General features: G+C 38.1%; 1 non-coding gene across 1 annotated transcript; it reads left to right on the top strand.

Annotated features, from left to right (window-relative positions):
* The first annotated feature begins 5524 nt into the window (after positions 1–5524).
* Positions 5525–5632, top strand: LOC112752907 (small nucleolar RNA R71). The gene has a single exon (XR_003177315.1). It is a non-coding gene; the product is annotated as a small nucleolar RNA R71 (small nucleolar RNA).
* Positions 5633–23427: the final 17795 nt, after the last annotated feature.

Below are 23427 nucleotides of genomic sequence, written 5' to 3'. Positions count from 1 at the left end.
TCTTCTTATTCTCTCTTCTAATTTTCGTTCCTCTCCTCTATTGCACTTGTAGGATTCTTCTTCTAATGTAATTCCTTTGTTTGTAGTTTGTGAATTCTCTTTTGTAGATCTACATTTCTCCTTCAATGCAATTGGTAAGTTCTTTGTTGTTTCATGATTGATTTAGTTTTCTATTGTGGACCTCTTGCCTTTGTAGTTAGATCTCTCTTTAATTCTTGCAAATTTATGTGTTCACTTGTATTGCACTCTATGTTTTTGATGAAATGTCTCTTATAGCTATTAGTTAGATTTTGTTCCTCTTGGCCTAGGTAGAGTAATTAGTGACACTTGAGTTATCTAATTCCTTTGTTGATTGATAATTGGAGAGATTGCTAATTGGTTTGGAGTGCACTAAAGCTAGTCTTTCCTTGGGAGTTGGCTAGGACTTGTGGCTCAAGTCAATTCATCCACTTGACTTTCCTTTCTTTAGTAAGGGTTAACTAAGTGGTAGCAATGAACAATTCTCATCACAATTGAGAAGGATAACTAGGATAGGACTTCTAGTTCTCATATCTTGTCAAGAGCTTTGTTAGTTGTTAGTTTATTTTCTTTGCCATTTATATTTCTTGTTCAAAAGCTTAAAAACCCCAAATATAATTCACAACCAATAACAAGACACTTCATTACAATTCCTAGGGAGAACGACCCGAGGTTCCAATACTTCGGTTTATAAATTTAGGGGTTTATTACTTGTGACAAACAATCTTTTGTATGAAAGGATTATTGCTTGGTTTAGAAACTATACTTGCAACGAGAATTCATTTGTGAATTCTAAACCGTCAAAAATCCATTCGTCAATACATAAATGCCACAGACACATAATTGGGTGAACCTTTTCAGATTGTGACTCAGCTTTGCTAAAGTCCCCAATTAGAGGTGTCCAGGGTTCTTAAGCACACTCTTTTTTTTTGCTTTGGACCTTGACTTTAACCGCTCAGTCTCAAGTTTTCACTTTACACCTATACGCCACAAGCACATGGTTAGGGACAGCTCGGTTTAGCCGCTTAGGCCAGGATTGTATTCCTTTAGGCCCTCCTATCCACTGATGCTCAAAGCCTTGGGATCCTTTTTATTTACCCTTGCCTTTTGGTTTTAAGGGTTATTGGCTTTTTGCTCTTGCCTCTTGGTTTTAAGAGCTTTTGGCTTTTTCTGCTTGCTTTTTCTTTTTCTTTTTATTTTTTTTCGCCTATTTTTTTTTCTGCAAGCTTTGTTCTTTGCTGCTTTTTCTTGCTTCAAGAATCATTTTTATGATTTTTCAGATTATCAAATAACATGTCTCCTAGTCATCATTCTTTCAAGAGCCAACATATTTAATATTCTTAAACAACAACTTCAAAAGACATATGCACTGTTCAAGCATACATTCAGAAAACAAGAAGCATTGTCACCACATCAATATAATTAAACTAAGTTCAAGGATAAATTCGAAACTCAAGTACTTCTTGTTCTCTTGAATTAAAACATTTTTCATTTAAGAGAGGTGATGGATTCATAGGACATTCATAACTTTAAGACATAGTTACTAACTACTAATGATCATGTAATGAAGACACAAACATGGATAAGCACATAACATAGAAAACGAAAAATAGAAGAAATAAGAACAAGGAATGAATCCACCTTAGTGATGGTGGCGTTTCCTTCTTGAGGAACCAATGATGTCCTTGAGCTCTTCTATGTCTCTTCCTTGTCTTTGTTGCTCCTCCCTCATTGCTTTTTGATCTTCTCTTATTTCATGAAGGATGATGGAGTGCTCTTGATGTTCCACCCTTAGTTGTCCCATATTGAAACTCAATTCTTCTAGGGAGGTGTTGATTTGCTCCCAATAGTTTTGTGGAGGAAAGTGCATTTGAGGCATCTCCGGGATCTCATGGTGATGAGCTTCATACGCCTCTTGAGCTCCATGAATGGGCTCTCTTGCTTGCTCCATCTTTTTCTTAGTGATGGGCTTGTCCTCTTTAATGAGGATATCTCCCTCTATGTCAATCCCAGCCGAATTGCATAGGTTTCAAATGAGGTGAGGAAAGGCTAACCTTGCCATAGTGGAGGACTTGTCAGCCACCTTGTAGAGTTCTTGAGGTATAATCTCATGAACTTCCACCTCTTCTCCAATCATGATGCTATGGATCATGATGGCCCGGTCTATAGTAACTTCAGACCGGTTGCTAGTGGGAATGATTGAGCATTGAATGAACTCCAACCATCCTCTAGCTACAGGCTTAAGGTCCAGTCTTCTTAGTTGAACCGGTTTTCCTTTGGAGTCAATCTTCCATTGAGCTCCTTCTACACATATGTCCATGAGGACTTGGTCCAACCTTTGATCAAAGTTGACTCTCCTTGTGTAGGGGCGTGCGTTCTCTTCCATATTTGGCAAGTTGAACGCCAACCTCATATTTTCCGGACTAAAATCTAAGTATTTCCCCCGAACCATTGTAACATAGTTCTTTGGATTCGGGTTCTTACTTTGATCATGGTTCTTGGTGATCCATGCATTGGCATAGAACTCTTGAACCATTTGGATGTCGACTTGTTGGATGGGATTTGTTAGAACTTCCCAACCTCTTCTTTGAATTTCATGTCGGATCTCCGGATACTCATTTCTTTTGAGTTTGAAATGGACCTCAGGGATCACCTTCTTCTTGGCCACAACATCATAGAAGTGGTCTTGATGAGCTTTGGAGATGAATCTTTCCATCTCCCATGACTCGGATGTGGAAGCTTTTGTCTTCCCTTTCCCCTTTCTAGAGGATTCTCTGGTCTTAGGTTCCATCAATGGTAATGGAAAAACAAAAAGCTTATGCTTTTACCACACCAAACTTAGAATTTTGCTCGCCCTCGAGCAAGAGAAGAAATAATAGATGAAGAAGAAGAAAAAAAAATGGAGGAGAGGGAGAAGGGGTTGTGTTTCGGCCAAGAAGAGAAGAGAGGGTTGTGTTGTGTGAAAATGAGGAAGAATTGAAGGCTTTATATAGGGGAGGGAGGGGGTTAAGTTTCGGCCATGTAGGGTGGGTTTGGGTGGGAAATTGATTTTGAATTTTGAAGGTAGGTGGAGTTTATGAGGTAGGTTTATGGGGAAGAGTGGATGGATGTGAGTGGTGAAGAGGTGATGAGGAACAGGGATTGAGGTGATTGGTGAAGGGTTTTGGGGAAGAGTGTTTATGGGATTGTGTGAAAGAGAGGTGAGAAGAACTGAGTGGAGGTAGGTGGGGATCCTGTGGGGTCTACAGATCCTGAGATGATCCTGTGGGGTCCACAGATCCTGAGATGATCCTGTGGGGTCCACAGATCCTGAGGTGTTCAAGGAATTACAACCTTGCACCAAATTAGGCATGTAAAATGCCCTTGCACACAACTCTGGGCGTTCAGCGCCAGGTTGGTGCCCATTTTGGGCGTTCAACGCCCATTTACTGGCCATTTCTGGCGTTGAACGCCAGAACCATGCTTGTTCTGGGCGTTCAGCGCCAGCTCCTCTCCAAGGTGCATTTCTGGCGTTCAGCACCCAGATGATGCCCATTTTGGGCGTTCAGCGCCCAGACACTGCCCATTTTGGGCGTTCAGCGCCAAAACCATGCTCTGTTCTGGCGTTGAACGCCAGGCAGATGCTTCCTCCAGGGTGTGATTTTTCTTCTGCTGTTTTTGATTCCGTTTTCAATTTCTATATTTATTTTGTGACTCCACATGATCATGAACCTATAAAGACATATAACTAAGAAAAATATTGTTAGATAAATAAAAATTAGGCTACCTCCCAACAAGCGCTTCTTTAATGTCAGTAGCTTAACAGTGGGCTCTCATGGAGCCTCACAGATGTTCAGAGCTTTGTTGAGACTCTCCAACACCAAACTTAGAGTTTGGATATGGGAGTTCAACACCAAACTTAGAGTTTGGTTGTGACCTCCCAACGCCAAACTTAGAGTTTGACTGTGGGGGCTTTGTTTGACTCTGCTTTGAGAGAAGCTTTTTATGCTTCATCTCCATGGATGCAGAGAGAGATCCTTGAGTTGTAAACACAAGGTTGTCCTCATTCAATTGAAGGATTAATTCTCCTCTGTCCACATCAATCACAGCTCTTGCTGTGGCTAGGAAAGGTCTTCCTAGGATGATGGATTCATCCTCTTCCTTTCCAGTATCTAGGACTATGAAATCAGCAGGGATGTAAAGGCCTTCAACCTTTACTAACACGTCCTCTACTTGTCCATAAGCCTATTTTCTTGAATTGTCTGCCATCTCTAATGAGGTTTTAGCAGCTTGCACCCCATAGATTCCCAGTTTCTCTATTACAGAGAGGGGCATGAGGTTTATTCCTGAACCAAGGTCACAGAGAGCCTTAAAGATCATTGTGCCTATGGTACAAGGTATTATGAACTTTCCAGGATCCTGTCTCTTCTGAGGCAATGTCAGTTGATCCAGATCACTTAGTTCATTGGTGAACAAGGGAGGCATCTTCCCAAGTTTCAATACCAAATAATTTGGCATTCAGCTTCATGATTGCACCAAGAAACTTGGCAGTTTGCTCTTTAGTAACATCCTCATTCTCTTCAGAAGAGGAATACTCATCATAGCTCATGAATGGCATAAGGAGGTTCAATGGAATCTCTATGGTCTCTAGATGAGCCTCAGAGTCCTTTGGTTCCTCAGAGGGAAACTCCTTATTGATCACTGGACGTCCCAGGAGGTCTTCCTCCTTGAGATTCACGTCCTCTCCTTCCCTTACAGGTTCGGCCATGGTGCTTATGTCAATGGCCTTGCACTCTCCTTTTAGATTCTCTTCTGTATTGCTTGGGAGAGTACTAGGAGGGATTTCAGTGATCCTTTTACTCAGCTGGCCCACTTGTGCTTCCAAATTTCTAATGGAAGACCTTGTTTCATTCATGAAACTCACAGTGGCCTTAGATAGATCAGAGACTAAATTTGCTAAATTAGAAGTATTTTGTTCAAAGTTCTCTGTCTGTTGCTGAGTGGATGATGGAAAAGGTTTATTATTGTTAAACCTGTTTCTTCCACCATTATTAAAGCCTTGTTGAGGCTTTTGATCCTTCCATGAGAAATTTGGATGATTTCTCCATGATGAGTTATAGGTGTTTCCATAAGGTTCACCTAAGTAATTCACCTCTGCTATTGCAGGGTTCTCAGGATCATAAGCTTCTTCTGCATAAGAAGCCTCTTGAGTACTGTTGGATGCGGCTTGCATTCCATTCAGACTCTGAGAAATCATATTGACTTGCTGAGTCAATATTTTGTTCTGAGCCAATATGGCATTCAGAGTATCAACTTAAAGAACTCCCTTCTTCGTAGGCGTCCCATTACACACAGGATTCCTCTCAGAAGTGTACATGAACTGGTTATTAGCAACCATGTCAATGAGTTCTTGAGCTTCTGCAGGCATTTTCTTTAGGTGAATGGATCCACCTGCAGAAGTATCCAATGACATCTTTGATAGTTCAGATAAACCATCATAGAATATATCCAGGATGGTCCATTCTGAAAGCATGTCAGAAGGACACTTTTTGGTCAGCTGCTTGTATCTTTCCCAAGCTTCATAGAGGGATTCACCTTCTTTCTGTTTGAAGGTTTGAACATCCACTCTAAGCTTGCTCAGCTTTTGAGGAGGAAAGAACTTGGCTAAGAAAGCCATGACCAGCTTATCCCAAGAGTTCAGGCTGTCTCTGGGTTGAGAGTCCAACCAGATTCTAGCTCTGTCTCTTACAGCAAATGGGAAAAGCATGAGCCTGTAGACTTCAGGATCTACTCCATTAGTCTTAACAGTATCACAGATCTGCAAGAATTCATTTAAGAACTGAAAAGGATCTTCAGATGGAAGTCCATGAAACTTGCAGTTCTGCTGCATCAGAGAAACTAATTGAGGTTTCAGCTCAAAGTTGTTTGCTCCAATGGCAGGAATGGAGATGCTTCTTCCATGTAAATTGGAATTAGGTGCAGTAAAGTCACCAAGCATCCTCCTTGCATTATTGTTGTTGGGTTCGGCTGCCATCTCCTTTACTTGTTCGAAATTTTCAATAAGGTTGTCTCTGGATTGTTGTAATTTAGCTTCTCTTAGTTTCCTCTTCAGAGTCCTTTCAGGTTCTGGATCAGCTTCAACAAGAATGCCTTTTTCCTTGTCCCTGCTTATAAGAAAAAGAAGAGAACAAGAAAAGAAGAGGAATCCTCTATGTCACAGTAAAGAGGTTCCTTATTGTTAGTAGAAGAAAAGAAGAAGAGAAAAATCTGAACTTAGAAAGAGAGAGAGAGGGTTCGGATTTTTGGTGGGTGAGGGAGAGATGTTAGTAGATGAATAAATAAATAGAATAAGATGAGAGAGGGAAAATTTCGAAAATAATTTTTTAAAAAGAGTTAGTGATTTTTGAAAATAGTTTTTGAAAAAGGTTAGTAATTTCCGAAAATTAGGATTTAAAAATTGAAATAATTAGTTAATTAAAAGGAAATTTTGAAAAAGGGGGGAGATATTTTCGAAAATTAGAGAGAGAGAGTTAGTTAGGTAGTTTTGAAAAAGATGAGAAACAAACAAAAAGTTAGTTAGTTGGTTGAAACAAATTTTGAAAAGATAAGGAGTTGGGAAGTTAGAGAAGATATTTTGAAATTAAGTTTTTTTTTTTAAAAAAGGTAAGATAAGAAGATATTTTTGAAAAGATATGATTGAAATTAGTTTTTGAAAAAGATTTGATTTTTAAAAATCACAATTAATGACTTGATTCACAAGAAATCACAAGATATGACTCTAGAACTTAAAGTTTGAAACTTTCTTAACAATTAAGTAACAAACTTGAAATTTTTGAATCAAAACATTAATTGGTGATGTTATTTTCGAAAATTTGATATAAAAATAAGAAAAAGATTTTTGAAAATTATTTTTATAATTTTCGAAAATAACTAAGAAAAATGAAAAAGATTTGATTTTTGAAAAAGATTTTGAAAAAGATAAGATTTTTAAATTGAAAATTTGATTTGACTCATAAAAACAACTAGATTTTAAAAATTTTTGAAAAAGTCAAATCTAATTTTCGAATTTATGAGAGAGAAAAAGGGAAAGATGTTTTTTTGATTTTTGAATTTTTAATGAAGAGAGAGAAAAACAAGAAAATGATGCAATGCATGAGATTTTTAGATCAAAACAATGAATGCATGCAAGAATGCTATGAATATCAAGATGAACACCAAGAACACTATGAAGATCATGATGAACATCAAGAACACATTTTTGAAAAATTTTTAATGCAAAGAAAACATGCAAGACACCAAACTTAGAATTCTTTAATGCTTAGGCACTAAGAATTCAAGAATGCATATGAAAAACAAGAAGAGACACAAAACATTCAAATGCAAAGATCAAACAAGAAGACTTTACCAAGAACAACTTGAAGATCATGAAGAACACTATGAATGCATGATTTTTTCGAAAAATGCAAGATGCACATGCAATTGACACCAAACTTATAACATGACTCAAGACTCAAACAAGAACACAAAAAAATATTTTTGATTTTTTTATGATTTTCTAAAATTTTTTTGTATTTTCTTTTAATTTTTTTCGAAAATAGTTGGGAAAAAGGAAGCAATGAATTCATAGTCCTCAATCAAAATCCTGGGAGTTAGACATGGCTTAATAGCCAGCCAAGCTAAAACATGTTATATGAAACACTAGAATTCATTCTTAAAAATTTTGAAGAAAAATATATTTTTGAAAACAAATTTTTTTTTTTTGAAATTTTTAGAAAACAAAGGAGAAATTTTTGAAAGATTTTGAAAAATTTTTGAAAATAAAACAAAAAGAAAATTACCTAATCTAAGCAACAAGATGAACCGTCAGTTGTCCAAACTCGAACAATCCCCGGCAACGGCGCCAAAAACTTGGTGCGCAGAAATTGTGATTACACTTTGATTATGTAAAATTCATCGCTCTTTCTTTCCCTGGTAATGGCGCCAAAAAAACATGATGCCAATACCATGGTTTACAACTTCGCACAACTAACCAGCAAGTGCACTGGGTCGTCCAAGTAATACCTTACGTGAGTAAGGGTCAAATCCCACGGAGATTGTTGGTATGAAGCAAGCTATGGTCACCTTGTAAATCTCAGTCAGGCGGATATAAAATAGTAATGGGGTTTTCAAAAATAATTAATAAACTAGTGATAGAAATACTTATGAAAATCATTGGTGAGAATTTCAGATAAGCGAATAGAGATGCTTTTGTTCCTCTGAACCTCTGCTTTCCTGCTATCTTCATCCAATCAGTCTTACTCCTTTCCATGGCTGGCTTTATGTAATGTATCACCATTGTCAATGGCTACTTTCGGTCTTCTCTCGGGAAAATGATCCAAATGCCCTGTCACGGCACGACTAATCGTCTAGAGGCATCACCCTTGTCAATGGTTACATCCTATCCTCTCAGTGAACATGGTCAACGCACCCTGTCACGGCACGGCTATTCATCTGTCGGTTCTCGATCATACTGGAATAGGATTTACTATCCTTTTGCGTCTGTCACTACGCCCAGCAATCGCGAGTTTGAAGCTCGTCACAGTCATTCAATCACTGAATCCTACTCGGAATACCATAGACAAGGTTTAGACTTTCCGGATTCTCTTGAATGCCGCCATCAATCTAGCTTATTCCACGAAGATTCTGGTTAAGAGATCTAAGAGACACTCATTCAATCGAAAGTAGAACGGAAGTGGTTGTCAGGCACGCGTTCATGGGGAATGATGATGATTGTCACGTTCATCACATTCAGGTTGAAGTGTGAATGAATATCTTAGAAGCGAAATAAGATGAATTGAATAGAGAATAGTAGTACTTTGCATTAATCTTTGAGGAACAGCAGAGCTCCACACCTTAATCTATGGAGTGTAGAAACTCTACCGTTAAATATACATAAGTGAAAGGTCTAGGCATGGCCGAATGGCCAGCCCCTCTGATCTAAGAACCAGGCGTCCAAAGATGTCTAATACAATAGTAAAAGGTCCTATTTATAATAAACTAGTCACTAGGGTTTACAGAAATAAGTAATTGATGCATAAATCTACTTCCGGGGCCCACTTGGTGTGTGCTTGGACTGAGCTTGAGTGTTGCACGTGTAGAGGTCCTTCTTGGAGCTGAACGCCAGCATTTGTGCCAGTTTGGGCGTTCAACTCTGGTTTTGGATCCTTTTCTGGCGCTGGACGCTAGAATTGGGCAGAGAGCTGGCGTTGAACGCCTGTTTGCGTCGTCTATTCTTTGCCAAAGTATGGACTATTATATATTGCTGGAAAGCCCTGGATGTCTACTTTCCAACGCAATTGAAAGCGCGCCATTTTGAGTTCTGTACCTCTGAATCCAACAGCATCAGTAGTCCTTCTTCAACCTCTGAATCTAATTTTTGCTCAAGTCCCTCAATTTCAGCCAGAAAAAAACCTAAAATCACAGAAAAACACACAAACTCATAGTAAAGTCCAGAAATATGAATTTAACATAAAAACTAATGAAAACATCCCTAAAAGTAACTAGATTCTACTAAAAACATACTAAAAACAATGCCAAAAAGCGTATAAATTATCCGCTCATCAATCTCAAACAGAAAGGTAAATTTGCTTATAGAAGCATTTAGCAGATAAACTAAATGGAAATGCAAGATCTCAGGGGTCAACAGACTATAAAACTATGTCTAGATCTCACTACCTTCCTTGATCCAATCTAGAAGACAATTTAAAGAGAATTGAGGATGAAATTCAGTAAAGAAGAACACAAATTCTTGAATTATGCAGTAAATTGAACAAAGAGATCGTAAGAGGAGAGTGAGACAGAATTTCCTCAATTCTTCATACTTAAGACTCAAACAAAGCTTTGCAGAAAAGAAAACAAGAAATCCCAGAGGAAGAGAACTCAATTCTCCTTCCCAAGTCAAGCCAAAGTTTTTAGAAAAATGAAAACTCCAAAAAGAAGCTAAAATGAAAAAGTTCTCCAATCAAAATTCAAAAAAGTAAAAAGTAAAAGTCCCTCGTTTCACTTTACTAACACCTATTTATATACTTCCTAATTTGGATCTAAGAATTTGGGTGGGCTCTAAAATTTGGTGAAGAGATGAATTAAATTTGATTTTTGATGGATTTTTGGCCCATGGCATGCTCCCAGGGCAAAGCTCGGGTGTTACCAAGAGCCGAGTCTTGGTTCTCTTCCTTCCAAGGTTCGACACCCAGGGAGAGCTAATGTTGGCCATTTTCTCCTAAAACCAAGTAGCGCCTAATGTCTTGCTTCCTTGAAGTGCCCGGTTCGATTCTTGGTGAGTGAAAGCAAGCCAATTTTGGCTTGTTTCTCTTGCAAAGTAGCGCTTCAACCTTCCCTCATGCCTTGGGTTCGAATCTCCTGGAGTGAAAACAAGCCAATTTTGGCTTGTTTTCCTTGTAAGGTAGTGCTACACTCTCCCCCTTTGGTCTTGAGTTCAAACCTTGGTGAGTGCATTGGTGAGCTTTTCTTCCTTGATTTTCTTCAAAGAAAGCCCGAAAAAGCTCTTGGCAAAGCTCTTGGTAAGAGCTGAGCTTTGAGTTTGCCTTGCTTCCTTATTCCTTGTAGCGCTTGATTAGGCTCTTGGCAAGAGCTCTAGGCTCTTGGCAAGAGCTTTGTGCTCTTGCTCCTTGCTTGGCCTTTGATTTTTGAAGTAAAGCTCTCCACAAGAGCTCTAAGCTCTTGGCAAGAGCTTTATGCTCTTGCTCCTTGTTTTGAGCCACGCTTTTTTTCCTTTGGGCCACGCTTCTCTTCCTTTGAGCACTCTCCCTAGGCCACGCTTTTCTCATTTTTTTTCTGTTCTTCCCCTACAAGTAATCAAAACAACCAATCAAAGTATCACCAAATTCACAAGGTTTAAAATTCATTTAAAAATCAATTAATTCAAGCTTAAACCTCATGATCTTATGCTAATTAAAGGGTCGTTGATTGATTCAAATAAACCATGCAATTCCACTCCAAATTACTAACTTACAATGCAAGAAAGTGCATAAAAGCTAATGAAACAAGTGAAAAAATGCTTGCAAAGCTAGCATATGATGACTTGTCATCACAACACCAAACTTAAATCTTGCTTGTCCCCAAGCAAGAGAAGAGATTTATGTCCAAAGGTTCTTTCAATAGAAGTGGATTGAAGAATAACTTGTAATATCCTGTGAGTGAAGTGATTAAGTGACAGTGGGGTGAACTCTAAATTATATGCTCATGCAAGGGCTTCAGTGCTTACTAGTCCCTACATCTTGGAAGTCTTAGGTCCTAAGACTTTTATCCAAATGATATCATGGAGATCTCTCTATAGGTAATCACCTTGAAGCAGCTTATGATTTCTGTGTTTTGGGCTTGACTCTAAGTGTCATCTCTCAAAGCGGATCTTTAAATAAGCTTTCAATCAATACTCCTAAACCAGTTGGTTTTAAGGTATTAGGTGTTAAAGCACCCCTAAGGATTTACTTGCTCAAGCCTCTCTCTTTGACACAATTTGAAAACAACCATTTACTAGGATAATTTAATAACTCTTTGAGTTCTTGTTTCTTTCTTCTTTTTTGCCTAGTAATTGATGCTCAGAACCTTGGGCCATGCTCTTTTGTTTTTGTATTTTCTTTATTTTCTTTTGTTTGCTACTTCTTGGATCAATAAATGTTTGAGAATCTCCACAATACTTCTTTGAACTCCATGTCCTGCCTATGAGCTCCCATGCAAGTTTTCATAAGCATGCAACCTCAATGCATAATCATACAACTAGAACCACCACTTCTCCTAATCTTTTGATTGCCTCAAAACTGTTTAATTCTTCAATCCTTCTTTTCAAAGAACTGTCATGTGATGCCTTTTTGAGACATTGAGTGCAAGCAAGGTTGGAGAGTATAGGGTTGTGAATAATCAAGCATCTCAATTATTGAATTACAGAGAAACTATACTAGACAGCCAGACAGACAGGGGTACAATATCACTTTCAATCATAGCAGTGTCTGATGCAAAATAATCACTTAACAATACAACTTTTTGGAGTTTACTTGCTTTACTCCTCATCATCATCATTGCTGGTCTTCACATTCCTCTTTATCTCTTTGGTTGATGATGCTTAATCCTTCCAAAAACTTGGATAAACCTCTGCAATGATATTGAAAGTTGCTTGTTCTCCAAGCACTTGAAAGAAGAAGTGGTTAGCATGCATGAATTATTTCTGGGCTTTTGAACTTACTTTGGTGTGGGAACACCAAACTTAGTACCTTGCCAATGGTTCTCATGCATCAAATTAACCATATGTGAAACTCTTTTTCTTTGCTAAAGGCAATAAGACTAAAAACTAGAAAACAGACATTGGTTAAGTAGTTTCTCTGATTGCTTGGAGCTAGAAACCCTTTATGCAGAAGGTGAGAATGTGTTTTTAAATGAGATTTTTGGTGGAACACCAAACTTAGCATTCTTCATTCTCCCTTAAATTGTTTTGGTGTGCAACACCAAACTTAGCTCCTTGCGATATAGATAAAGCTACTTAGCCTTTTTATTGACATAGCTATGGAAAGAAAACTACCTCAGGTTGGGTTGCCTCCCAACAAGCGCTTCTTTATTGTCATTACCTTGACATCCTCCATTATTTGATCATGGAAGTTGAAAATTCTGTTGCCTTTGATTTTCTCCTCTTGTTGTGGGCTTCCTTTCCTCTGTTTCTTCTTGTGGAACTTCTCTGTGGTGCTTTTCTTGGATGATTGTTTCTTTTTCCATAGCCCTCTCACTTTCCTCTATGATTGCTTTCCATTTCTCCCTCCTAACAGTTTTTTCATCATCTTTCGGGTTGTTTTCAGTGGCTCTGGGGAGGATATTTATCCTTTTCTCACCCATTTCTGTAATGTGTTTAGCCATTTGTTCCATTTGCCTCTCAAATTTTCTGATTGAGGCTTCTTAGTCTCTACTTGTTTTGACTTGATCTTTCCTTGCTGCTTCCTGATCTTGTATTGCCATTTCTTGAATTTTCATGAATTTCTCCATCCTTATCTCTAGACTACAGATTCTATGGAGGTTTGGATTCGGTTGTGGTTGCGTCAAATGGGATAGTTGATGAAAGTTGTTTTGGGAGAATTATGAGGTGTGATAGAGTTGGAAGTATGTGTGTTGTGGTTGTGTGTAGTGGTTGTAGTTGGTAAGGTGGTGTTTGTGCTGGTTTGTGAAGCTGCGGTTGTTGTAATTGAGGTCCCTTGGTCCTTGATTTTGGTGCTCACTCCTCCAGTTGGAATGAGTCCTCCAGGGTGGGTTGTACACCTCATCCTGAGACTTGTGTTGGAACAGGCTTGATGTACTGTTTGGAGAGTGTAATCGCTCAGGACTTTGTTGCTCATAGTTAATTGCTCCAAAACCTTTTTCAGATTGATTCTAACTATGTGAGTTTTGAGGTAGGTTGTGTGCATTTACTACAGCAGTTTGCAGCTCATTGATTTTTCTGACCATTAGCTCCATTTGTTGCTGAAGTTATTGGTGTATCTGCTTGTTTTGGGCCATGATTGCACTTACACCTTCAATTTCCATCACACCCTTCTCTTGTGTGAATGGTTACATTTCTGCCTCTAGCTTACCAATTTCCTGGGGTGGTTTCAACTTGGCCAGAAATTCACTCACTAGATCCTCCCATCCGGTGATGCTTCCTTGTGGGAAGGCTTCAAGCCATTGAGCAACTTCGTTCATGGTGATGAGCGAATGCTTCAATTCATGGGTTACATTGTCATCTAGGGTAAGGACACTACTACCACAATAACTAGGATTTGTTGGGTTCTCCTCCATGATCTGCACAATCACAATCAGTCCAAATGAAGATTGAATATACTCATGCCAAAATGTGGTTAGAGGGTTAGTTGACACAATGTGTCAAACAGTTAATAGGCTTGAAAGATCAATAGAAGAAAATTGCTTCTGTCGTATACTCAGCAAGCAAAACACAAGAAACACACAGAACTAGAAAACCAGTAACACTTCAATCTCTTGCTAGAGTGAAGTTTTGGTTAGCTTAGGCAAAAATTCAAACAGTTAATGTGTTAGCTGAAAACAAAAAAAAATGCTTAATCTAGATCACCACCTCACTTAATCATTGTCAACCTAATCAATCCCCGGCAACGGTGTCAAAAACTTGATGGGTTGGAAACGAATTCCAATACCTAACTCACCGGCAAGTGTACCGGGTCGCATCAAGTAATAATAACTCACGTGAGTGAAGTCGATCCCACAGGGATTGAAGGATTGAGCAATTTTAGTTTAGTGGTTGATTTAGTCAAGCAAACAAGAGTTGATTAGAGTGATTTGTAATTGACAGAAGCTAAATTGCATGAATTGTAAAGGGAGAAGGGAGAATTACAGTAAATCAAAGAGAACAGAAAGTAGAAGTGCTGAATCTTAAAGAACAAGTAAAGTAAATGGCAGAAACTTAGAGTGCAAGAAATGTAAATTGCAGAAAGTTAGAGTGCAAAAAATGTAAATTGCTTGAATATTAAAGGGCTTAGGGAGCTGGGATTGCAGTATCTAAACAAAGAAGAGTAAATTGCAACAAGTAAAAGAGCATAAGATAATTTGAATTGAAATAGATCTCAAACAGAAAGGTAAATTTGCTTGTAGAAGCATTTAGCAGATAAACTAAATGGAAATGCAAGATCTCAGGGGTCAAGAGACTAGAAAACTAAGTCTAGATCACACTACCTTCCTTGATCCAATCTAGAAGACAATTTAAAGAGAATTGAAGATGAAATTCAGTAAAGAAAAACACAAATTCTTGAATTATGCAGTAAATTGAACAAAGAGATCTTAAAAGGAGAGTGGTGCGCAGAAATTGTGACGGTTCCATTCCTTGGTAACGGCACTGAAAGCTTTATACGCACGTTCATAATCTTAATTCTTTGTCACAACTTCGCACAGCTGACCAGCAAGTGCACTGCGTCGTCCAAGTAATAAACCTTACGCGAGTAACGGTCGATCCCACGGAGATTGTCAGCTTGAAGCAAGCTGTGGTCACCTTGTAAATCTCAGTCAGGCAGATTCAAATGGATATAGAGTTTTAATAATCAAAAGATAAATAAAACATAAACTAGGATAGAGATACTTATGTAATTCATTGGTGAGAATTTCAGATAAGTGTGCAGAGATGCTTTTGTTCCTCCGAACCTCTGCTTTCCTGCTGTCTTCATCCAACCATTCCTACCCCCTTTCCAAGGCAAGCTTTATGTAGGGCATCACCGTTGTCAATGGCTACATCCCATCCTCTCTGTGAAAATGGTCCAATGCGTTGTCACTGCATGGCTAATCATCTGGCGGTTCTCGATCATACTGGAATAGGATTTACTATCCTTTTGCGTCTGTCACTACGCCCAGCACTCGCGAGTTTGAAGCTCGTCACAGCCATCCCTTCCCAGATCCTACTCGGAATACCACAGACAAGGTTTAGACTTTCCGGATCTCAAGAATGGCCATCCATGGGTTCTAACTTATACCACGAAGATTCTAATATCTCGGACTCGGTCCTCTATATTAGATATCTAAGAGATACTCATTCTAGCTTGTTTGCATGTAGAACGGAAGTGTTTGTCAGGCACGTATTCATAGGTGAGAATGATGATGAGCATCACATAATCATCACATTCATCATGTTCTTGGGTGCGAATGGATATCTTAGAATAGGAATAAGTATGAATTGAATAGAAAAATAGTAGTACTTTGTATTAATTCATGAGGAACAGCAGAGCTCCACACCTTAATCTATGGAGTGTAGAAACTCTACCGTTGAAAATACATAAGTGATGAAGGTTCAGGCATGGCCGAGAGGCCATCCCCCAAACATGATCTAAAGATGAAACTAAAGATAAAAAAGATATCCAAAGATGTAAATACAATAGTAAAAAGTCCTATTTATACTAAACTAGTTACTAGGGTTTAAAGAGATAAGTAAATGATGCAGAAATCCACTTTCGGGGCCCACTTGGTGTGTGCTTAGACTGAGCATTGAGCTTTACACGTGTAGAGGCTTCTCTTGGAGTTGAACGCCAGTTTGTAACCTGTTTTTGGTGTTTAACTCCACTTTACAACCTGTTTCTGGCGTTTAACTCCAGAATGCAGCATGGAACTGGCGTTGAATGCCAGTTTGCATCATCTAAACTCGGGCAAAGTATGAACTATTATATATTTCTGGAAATCTCTGGATGTCTACTTTCCAAAGAACTTAAGAGTGCGCCATTTGGAGTTCTGTAGCTCCAGAAAATCCACTTTGAGTGCAGGGAGGTCAGAATCCAACAGCATCTGCAGTCCTTCTTCAACCTCTGAATCTAATTTTTGCTCAAGTCCCTCAATTTTAGCCAGAAAATACCTGAAATCACAGAAAAACACACAAACTCATAGTAAAGTCCATAAATGTAAATTTTAATTAAAAAATAATAAAAATATACTAAAAACTAATTAAATTATACTGAAAACTATGTAAAAACAATGCTAAAAAGCGTATAAATTATCCGCTCATCACAACACCAAACTTAAATTGTTGCTTGTCCCCAAGCAACTGAAAATCAAATAGGATAAAAAGAAGAGAATATACTATAAATTCCAAAATATCAATGAAACTTAGCTCCAATCAGATTAGCGGGACTTGTAGCTTTTTGCCTCTTGAATAGTTTTGGCATCTCACTTTATCCATTGAGGTTCAGAATGATTGGCATCTATAGGAGCTTAGAATTCAGATAGTGTTATTGATTCTCCTAGTTCAATATGTTAATTCTTGAACACAACTACTTTATGGGTCTTGGCTGTGGCCCTAAGCACTTCGTTTTCCAATATTACCACTGGATACATAAATGCCACAGATACATAACTGGGTGAACCTTTTCAGATTTTGACTCAGCTTTGCTAAAGTCCCCAATGAGAGGTGTCCAGGGTTCTTAAGCACACTCTGTTTTTGCTTTGGACCTTGACTTTAACCGCTCAGTCTCAAGTTTTCACTTGACACCTTCACGCCACAAGCACATGGTTAGGGACAGTTTGGTTTAGCCGCTTAGGCCAGGATTTTATTCCTTTAGGCCCTCCTATCCACTGATGCTCAAAGCCTTGGATCCTTTTTATTACCCTTGCCTTTTGGTTTTAAGGGCTATTGGCTTTTTGCTCTTGCCTCTTGGTTTAAAGAGCTATTGGCTTTTTCTGCTTGCTTTTTCTTTTTCTTTTTTTTTTCGCTATTTTTCTTTTTCTTTTTTTTTTCACAAGCTTTTGTATTCACTGCTTTTTCTTGATTCAAGAATTATTTTTATGATTTTTCAGATTATCAAATAACATGTCTCTTTTTTCCTTATTCTTCAAGAGCCAACATATTTAACATTCATAAACATCAACTTCAAAAGACATATGCACTGTCCAAGCATTCATTCAGAAAACAAAAAGTATTGTCACCACATCAAAATAATTAAACTAGTTTCAAGGATGAATTTGAAACCCTGTACTTCTTATTCTTTTGTAATTAAAACATTTTTCATTCAAGAGAGTTGATGGATTCATATTCATAATTTTAAGGCATAGACACTTAGACACTAGTGATCATATAGTAAAGACACAAACATAAATAAAACATAAAGCTTAAAAATCGAAAAAAAGAAAAATAAATAAACAAGGAGATCAAGGAATAAGTCCACCTTAGTGAGGGTGGCGTCTTCCTCTTCTTGAAGAACCAATGGTGCTTTTGATCTCCTCTATGTCTCTTCATTGTCTTTCTTGCTCCTCCCTCATAGCTCTTTGATCTTCTCTAATTTCATGGAGGATGATGGAGTGCTCTTGGTGCTCCCCCCTTAGTTATCTCATGTTAGAACTTAATTCTCCTAGGGAAGTGTTGATTTGTTCCCAATAATTCTGTGGAGGAAAGTGCATCCCCTGAGGCATCTCAGGGATTTCATGGTGAGGAATCTCCTCATGCTCATGATGAGGTCTATGATCTCTTATTTGCTCCATCCTTTTCTTAGTGATGGGTTTATCCTCTTCAATGAGGATATCTCCCTCTATGTCAATTCCAACCGAATTGCAGAGGTGGAAAATGAGGTGAGGAAAGGCTAACCTTGCCCAAGTGGAGGACTTGTTAGCTACCTTGTAAAGTTCTTGAGGTATAATCTCATGAACTTCCACCTCCTCTCCAATCATGATACTATGGATCATGATGGCCCGGTCTATAGTAACTTCAGACCGGTTACTAGTAGGAATGATTGAGCGTTGAATGAACTCTAGCCATCCCCTAGCCACTGGTTTGAGGTCATGCCTTCTTAGTTGAACCGGCTTGCCTCTTGAGTCAATTTTCCATTGAGCTCCTTCCTCACATATGCCTATGAGGACTTGGTCCAACCTTTAATCAAAGTTGACCCTTCTTGTGTAGGGGCGTGCGTTCTCTTCCATCATTGGCAAGTTGAACGCCAGCCTTACATTTTCCGGACTGAAATCTAAGTATTTCCCTCGAACCATAGTAAGCCAATGCTTTGGATTCGGGTTCACACTTTGATCATGGTTCCTTGTGATCCATGCGTTTTCATAGAACTCTTGAACCATTAAGATCTCGACTTGTTGAATGGGGTTGGTGAGAACTTCCCAACCTCTTCTTTGGATTTCGAGACGGATCTTCAGATACTCATTATTTTTGAGTTTGAAAGAAACCTCAAGGATTACTTTCTTCTTGGCCACAACTTCATAGAAGTGGTCTTGATGGACCTTAGAGATGAATCTCTCCATCTCCCATGACTCAGAGGTGGAAGCAATTGCCTTCCCTTTCCTCTTTCTAGAGATTTCTCTGGCCTTAGGTGCCATAAATGGTTATGGAAAAACAAAAAGCTATGCTTTTAGCACACCAAACTTAAAATATTTGCTCGTCCCCGAGTAAAAGAAGAAAGAAAGAAGTAGACGAAGAAGAGAAATGGAGGAGAGGAAGAGAGAGTAAGTTTTGGCCAAGGAGAAGAAGAGAGGGTTTTGTTGTGTGAAAATGAAGAGGGAATGAGGGGTTTATATAGGAGTGGAGAGGGGTTTAGGGTTCGGCCATTTAAGGTTGGGTTTGGGAGGGAAATTATTTTGAATTTAAAGGTAGGTGGGGTTTTTGGGGAAGAGAAGATGGATGTGAGTGGTGAAGAGGTGATAGGGAAGAGTGATTGAGTTGATTGGTGAGGGGTATTTGGGGAAGAGAGTTATGAAAAGGGGTGAAGGGAGAGAAGAAGGGTAGGTGGGGATCCTGTGGGGTCCATAGATCCTGAGGGGATCCTGTGGGGTCCACAGATCCAGTAGGGACAAGGACTTAACATCCTTGCCCTAATTAGGCATGTAAAACGCCCTCATTGTGCAATTCTGGCGTTTAACGCCACTTTCATGCTTGTTTCTGGCGTTAAACGCCAGCTCCATGCTTGTTTTGGGCGTTCAACGCCAGTCTGCAGCATGTTTCTGTCGTTGAACGCTAGTATGGTGCATGTTTCTGGCGTTAAACGCCAGTCTGATGCTTGTTTCTGGCGTTTAACGCCAGCTTTCCTTTGGGTGCAATCCTGGCGTTTAAACGCCAGACTACTGCTTGTTTCTGGCGTTTAATGCCAGTTTCATGCTCTGTTCTGGCGTTAAACGCCAGCTAGATGCTCCTTACTGGCGTTTAAACGCCAGTAAGCCCTTCCTCCAGGGTGTTCTGTTTTTAATGCTATTTTTCATTCTGTTTTTGATTTTTCAGTAGTTTTTGTGACTCCACGTGATCATCAACCTAATAAAACATGAAATAACAAAGAAAATAAAATAAAATTGATTAAATAACATTGGGTTGCCTCCCAACAAGCACTTCTTTAATGTCAATAGCTTGACAGTGAGCTCTCATGGAGCCTTACAGATAATCAGAGCAAGGTTGGGACCTCCCAACACCAAACTTAGAGTTTGGTTGTGGGGGTTCAACACCAAACTTAGAGTTTGGTTGTGGCCTTCCAACACCAAACTTAGAGTTTGACTGTGGGGGCTTTGGTTGACTCTGCAGTGAGAGAAGCTTTTCATGCTTCCTCTCCATGGTTACAGAAGGAGATACTTGAGTTTTAAACACAAGGTTGTCCTCATTCAGTTGAAGGACCAACTCTCCTCTGTCCACATCAATCGCAGCTCTTGCTGTGGCTAGGAAGGGTCTTCCAAGGATGATGGATTCATCCTCATCCTTCTCAGTGTCTAGGATTATAAAATCAGCAGGGATGTAAAGGCCTTCAACCTTTACTAACACGTCCTCTACTAGTCCATAAGCCTGTTTTCTTGAGTTTTCTGCCATCTCTAATGAGATTCTGGCAGCTTGCACCTCAAAGATTCCCAGTTTCTCCATTACAGAGAGGGGCATGAGGTTTATCCCTGACCCAAGGTCACATAGAGCCTTCTCAAAGGTCATGGTGCCTATGGTACAAGGTATTAAGAACTTTCTAGGATCCTGTTTCTTCTGAGGCAATCTCAGTTGATCCAGATCACTCAGTTCATTGGTGAGCAAGGGAGGTTCATCTTTCCAAGTCTCATTACCAAATAATTTGGCATTCAGCTTCATGATTGTACCAAGGTACTTGGCAACTTGCTCTTCAGTAACATCCTCATTCTCTTCAGAAGAATAATATTCATCAGAGCTCATGAATGGCGTAAGGAGGTTTAATGGAATCTCTATGTCTCTAGATGAGCCCAGAGTCCTTTGGTTCCTCAGAGAGAAACTCCTTATTGATCTATGGACGTCCCAGGAGGTCTTCCTCACTGGGATTCACGTTCTCTCCCTCCTGTGTAGGTTCGGCCATGATGGTCAATTCAATGGCCTTGCACTCTCCTTTTGGATTTTCTTCTGTATTGCTTGGGAGAGTAATAGGAGGGGTTTCAGTGACCCTTTTACTCAGCTGGCCCACTTGTGCTTTCAAATTTCTAATGGAGGACTTTATTTCATTCATCAAACTTAGAGTGGCCTTAGATAGATCAGAGACTATGTTTGCCAAGCTAGATGGGGTTTGCTCAGAACTCTCTGTCTTTTGCTGAGTGGATGATGGAAAAGGCTTGCTATTGCTAAACCTGTTTCTTCAACCATTATTAAAGCCTTGTTGAGGCTTTTGTTGATCCTTCCATGAGAGATTTGGGTGATTTCTCCATGAGGAATTATAGGTGTTTCTACAGGGTTTTCCCATGTAATTCACCTCTGCTATTGCAAGGTTCTCAGGATCATAAGCTTCTTCCTCAAAAGATGCCTCTTGAGTACTGTTGGATGCAGCTTTCATTCCATTCAGACTCTGAGAAATCGTATTGACTTGCTGAGTCAATATTTTGTTCTGAGCCAGTATGGCATTCAGAGTATCAATTTCAAGAATTCCCTTCTTCTGAGGCATCCCATTACTTACAGGATTCCTCTCAGAAGTGTACATGAATTGGTTATTAGCAACCATGTCAATGAGTTCTTGAGCTTCTGCAGGCGTTTTCTTTAGGTGAATGGATCCACCTGCAGAATGGTCCAGTGACATCTTTGATAGCTCAGACAGACCATCATAGAATATATCCAGAATGGTCCATTCTGAAAGCATGTCAGAAGGACACTTTTTAGTCAGTTGCTTATATCTCTCCCAAGCTTCATAGAGGGATTCACCTTCTTTCTGTCTGAAGGTTTGGACATTCACAGATCTGCAAGAACTCAGTTAAGAACTAAAAAGGATCTTCAGATGGAAGTCCATGAAACTTGCAGTTCTGTTGCATCAGAGAAACTAATTGAGGTTTAAGCTCAAAATTGTTTGCTCTGATGGTAGGGATTGAGATGCTTCTTCCATGTAAATTGGAATTAGGTGCAGTGAAGTCACCAAGCATCTTCCTTGCATTGTTATTATTTTCAGCCATGTTGTCTTCTTTTTCGAAAGTTTCTGTTAGATTTTCTCCAGAGAGTTGTGCTTTAGCTTCCCTTAGCTTCCTCTTCAGAGTCCTTTCAGGTTCAGGATCAGCTTCAACAAGAATGTTCTTATCCTTGTTCCTGCTCATATGAAAAAGAAGAAAATAGAAAAAAAAATATGGAATCCTCTATGTCACAGTATAGAGATTTCTTTAAGTGAGTATAAGAATAGAAGAATAGAAAAAGAGAAATTCGAACACCAAGAGAAAGAGAGGTTTCGAATTTTGAGATGAAGAGGAGTGTTAGTAAATAAATAAATGAATAAATAATTAGAAGGAGATGAGAGAGAGGGAATTTCAAAAATTAATTAAATTAAAAATAAAATTTAAAGTTAAATTTCGAAAATTAAAATTGAAATCAAATTAAATTAAAAATTAAAACAATTAGTTAATAAAAAAGAAATTTGAAAAAAAGGGGGAAGGGATTTTCAAAAATTAGAGAGAGATAATTAGTTAGGTAGTTTTGAAAAATATATGATTGAAACAAAAAGATAAGATTGATTGAAAAAGATTTGAAAATTAATTTAAAAAAAATAAGAAGTTAGAAAAGATTTTGAAATTGATTTTGAAAAACATGAGATTGAAATTTAAAAAGATGTGATTGAAACAAAAAGATAAGATTGATTGAAAAGGATTTGAAAAAGAAATTTAAAAAGATTTGATTTTGAAAATTAAAGTTGATTACTTGACTAACAAGAAACTAAAAAGATATGATTCTAGAGTTTAAAGATTGAACTTTTCTTACTATGCAAGTAACAAACTTAAAATTTTTTAATCAATCACATTAATTGTTAGTGAGATTTTCGAAAACATGAAATAAACATAAGAAAGAGATTTTGAAAATTATGAAATAAGAAAAGAAAAAGATTTTTGAAAATCATTTTGGAATTTTCTAAAATTATGAAAGAAAAATGAAAAAGATTTGATTTTTGAAAAAGATTTGAAAAAGATAAGATTTTTAAATTAAAAATTTGATTTGACTCATAAGAAACAACTAATTTTGAAAATTTTTGAAAAAATCAAATCAAATTTTTGAAAATTATGAGTGAAATAAGAGAAAGATATTTTTTTGATTTTTGAATTTTTAATGATGAAAGAGAAAAACATTCAAAAAGACTCAATGCATGAAAATTTTGGATCAAAACATGTGATGCATGCAAGAACACTATGAATGTCAAGATGAACACCAAGAACACTTTAAATGTCAAGATGAACACCAAGAACTTATTTTTGAAAAATTTTCAAGAAAAGAAAACATGCAAGACACCAAACTTAAAATTTTTTTATTCTTTAGACATTAACAAATTGAAAAAGCATATGAAAAACAAGACACAAAACAAGAAAATATGAAGATCAAACAAGAAGACTGGCCAAGAACAACTTGAAGATCATGAAGAATGCAATGCATGAGTTTTCGAAAAATGCACAAATTTTTTAAACATGCAATTGACACCAAACTTAAAACTTGACTCTAGATTCAAGCAAGAAACACAAAAAATATTT

This window comes from Arachis hypogaea, chromosome 15 (genome assembly GCF_003086295.3).
Source record: "Arachis hypogaea cultivar Tifrunner chromosome 15, arahy.Tifrunner.gnm2.J5K5, whole genome shotgun sequence".
Lineage (NCBI taxonomy): Eukaryota > Viridiplantae > Streptophyta > Magnoliopsida > Fabales > Fabaceae > Arachis > Arachis hypogaea.
This window is presented reverse-complemented; position numbering and strand designations above follow the sequence as displayed.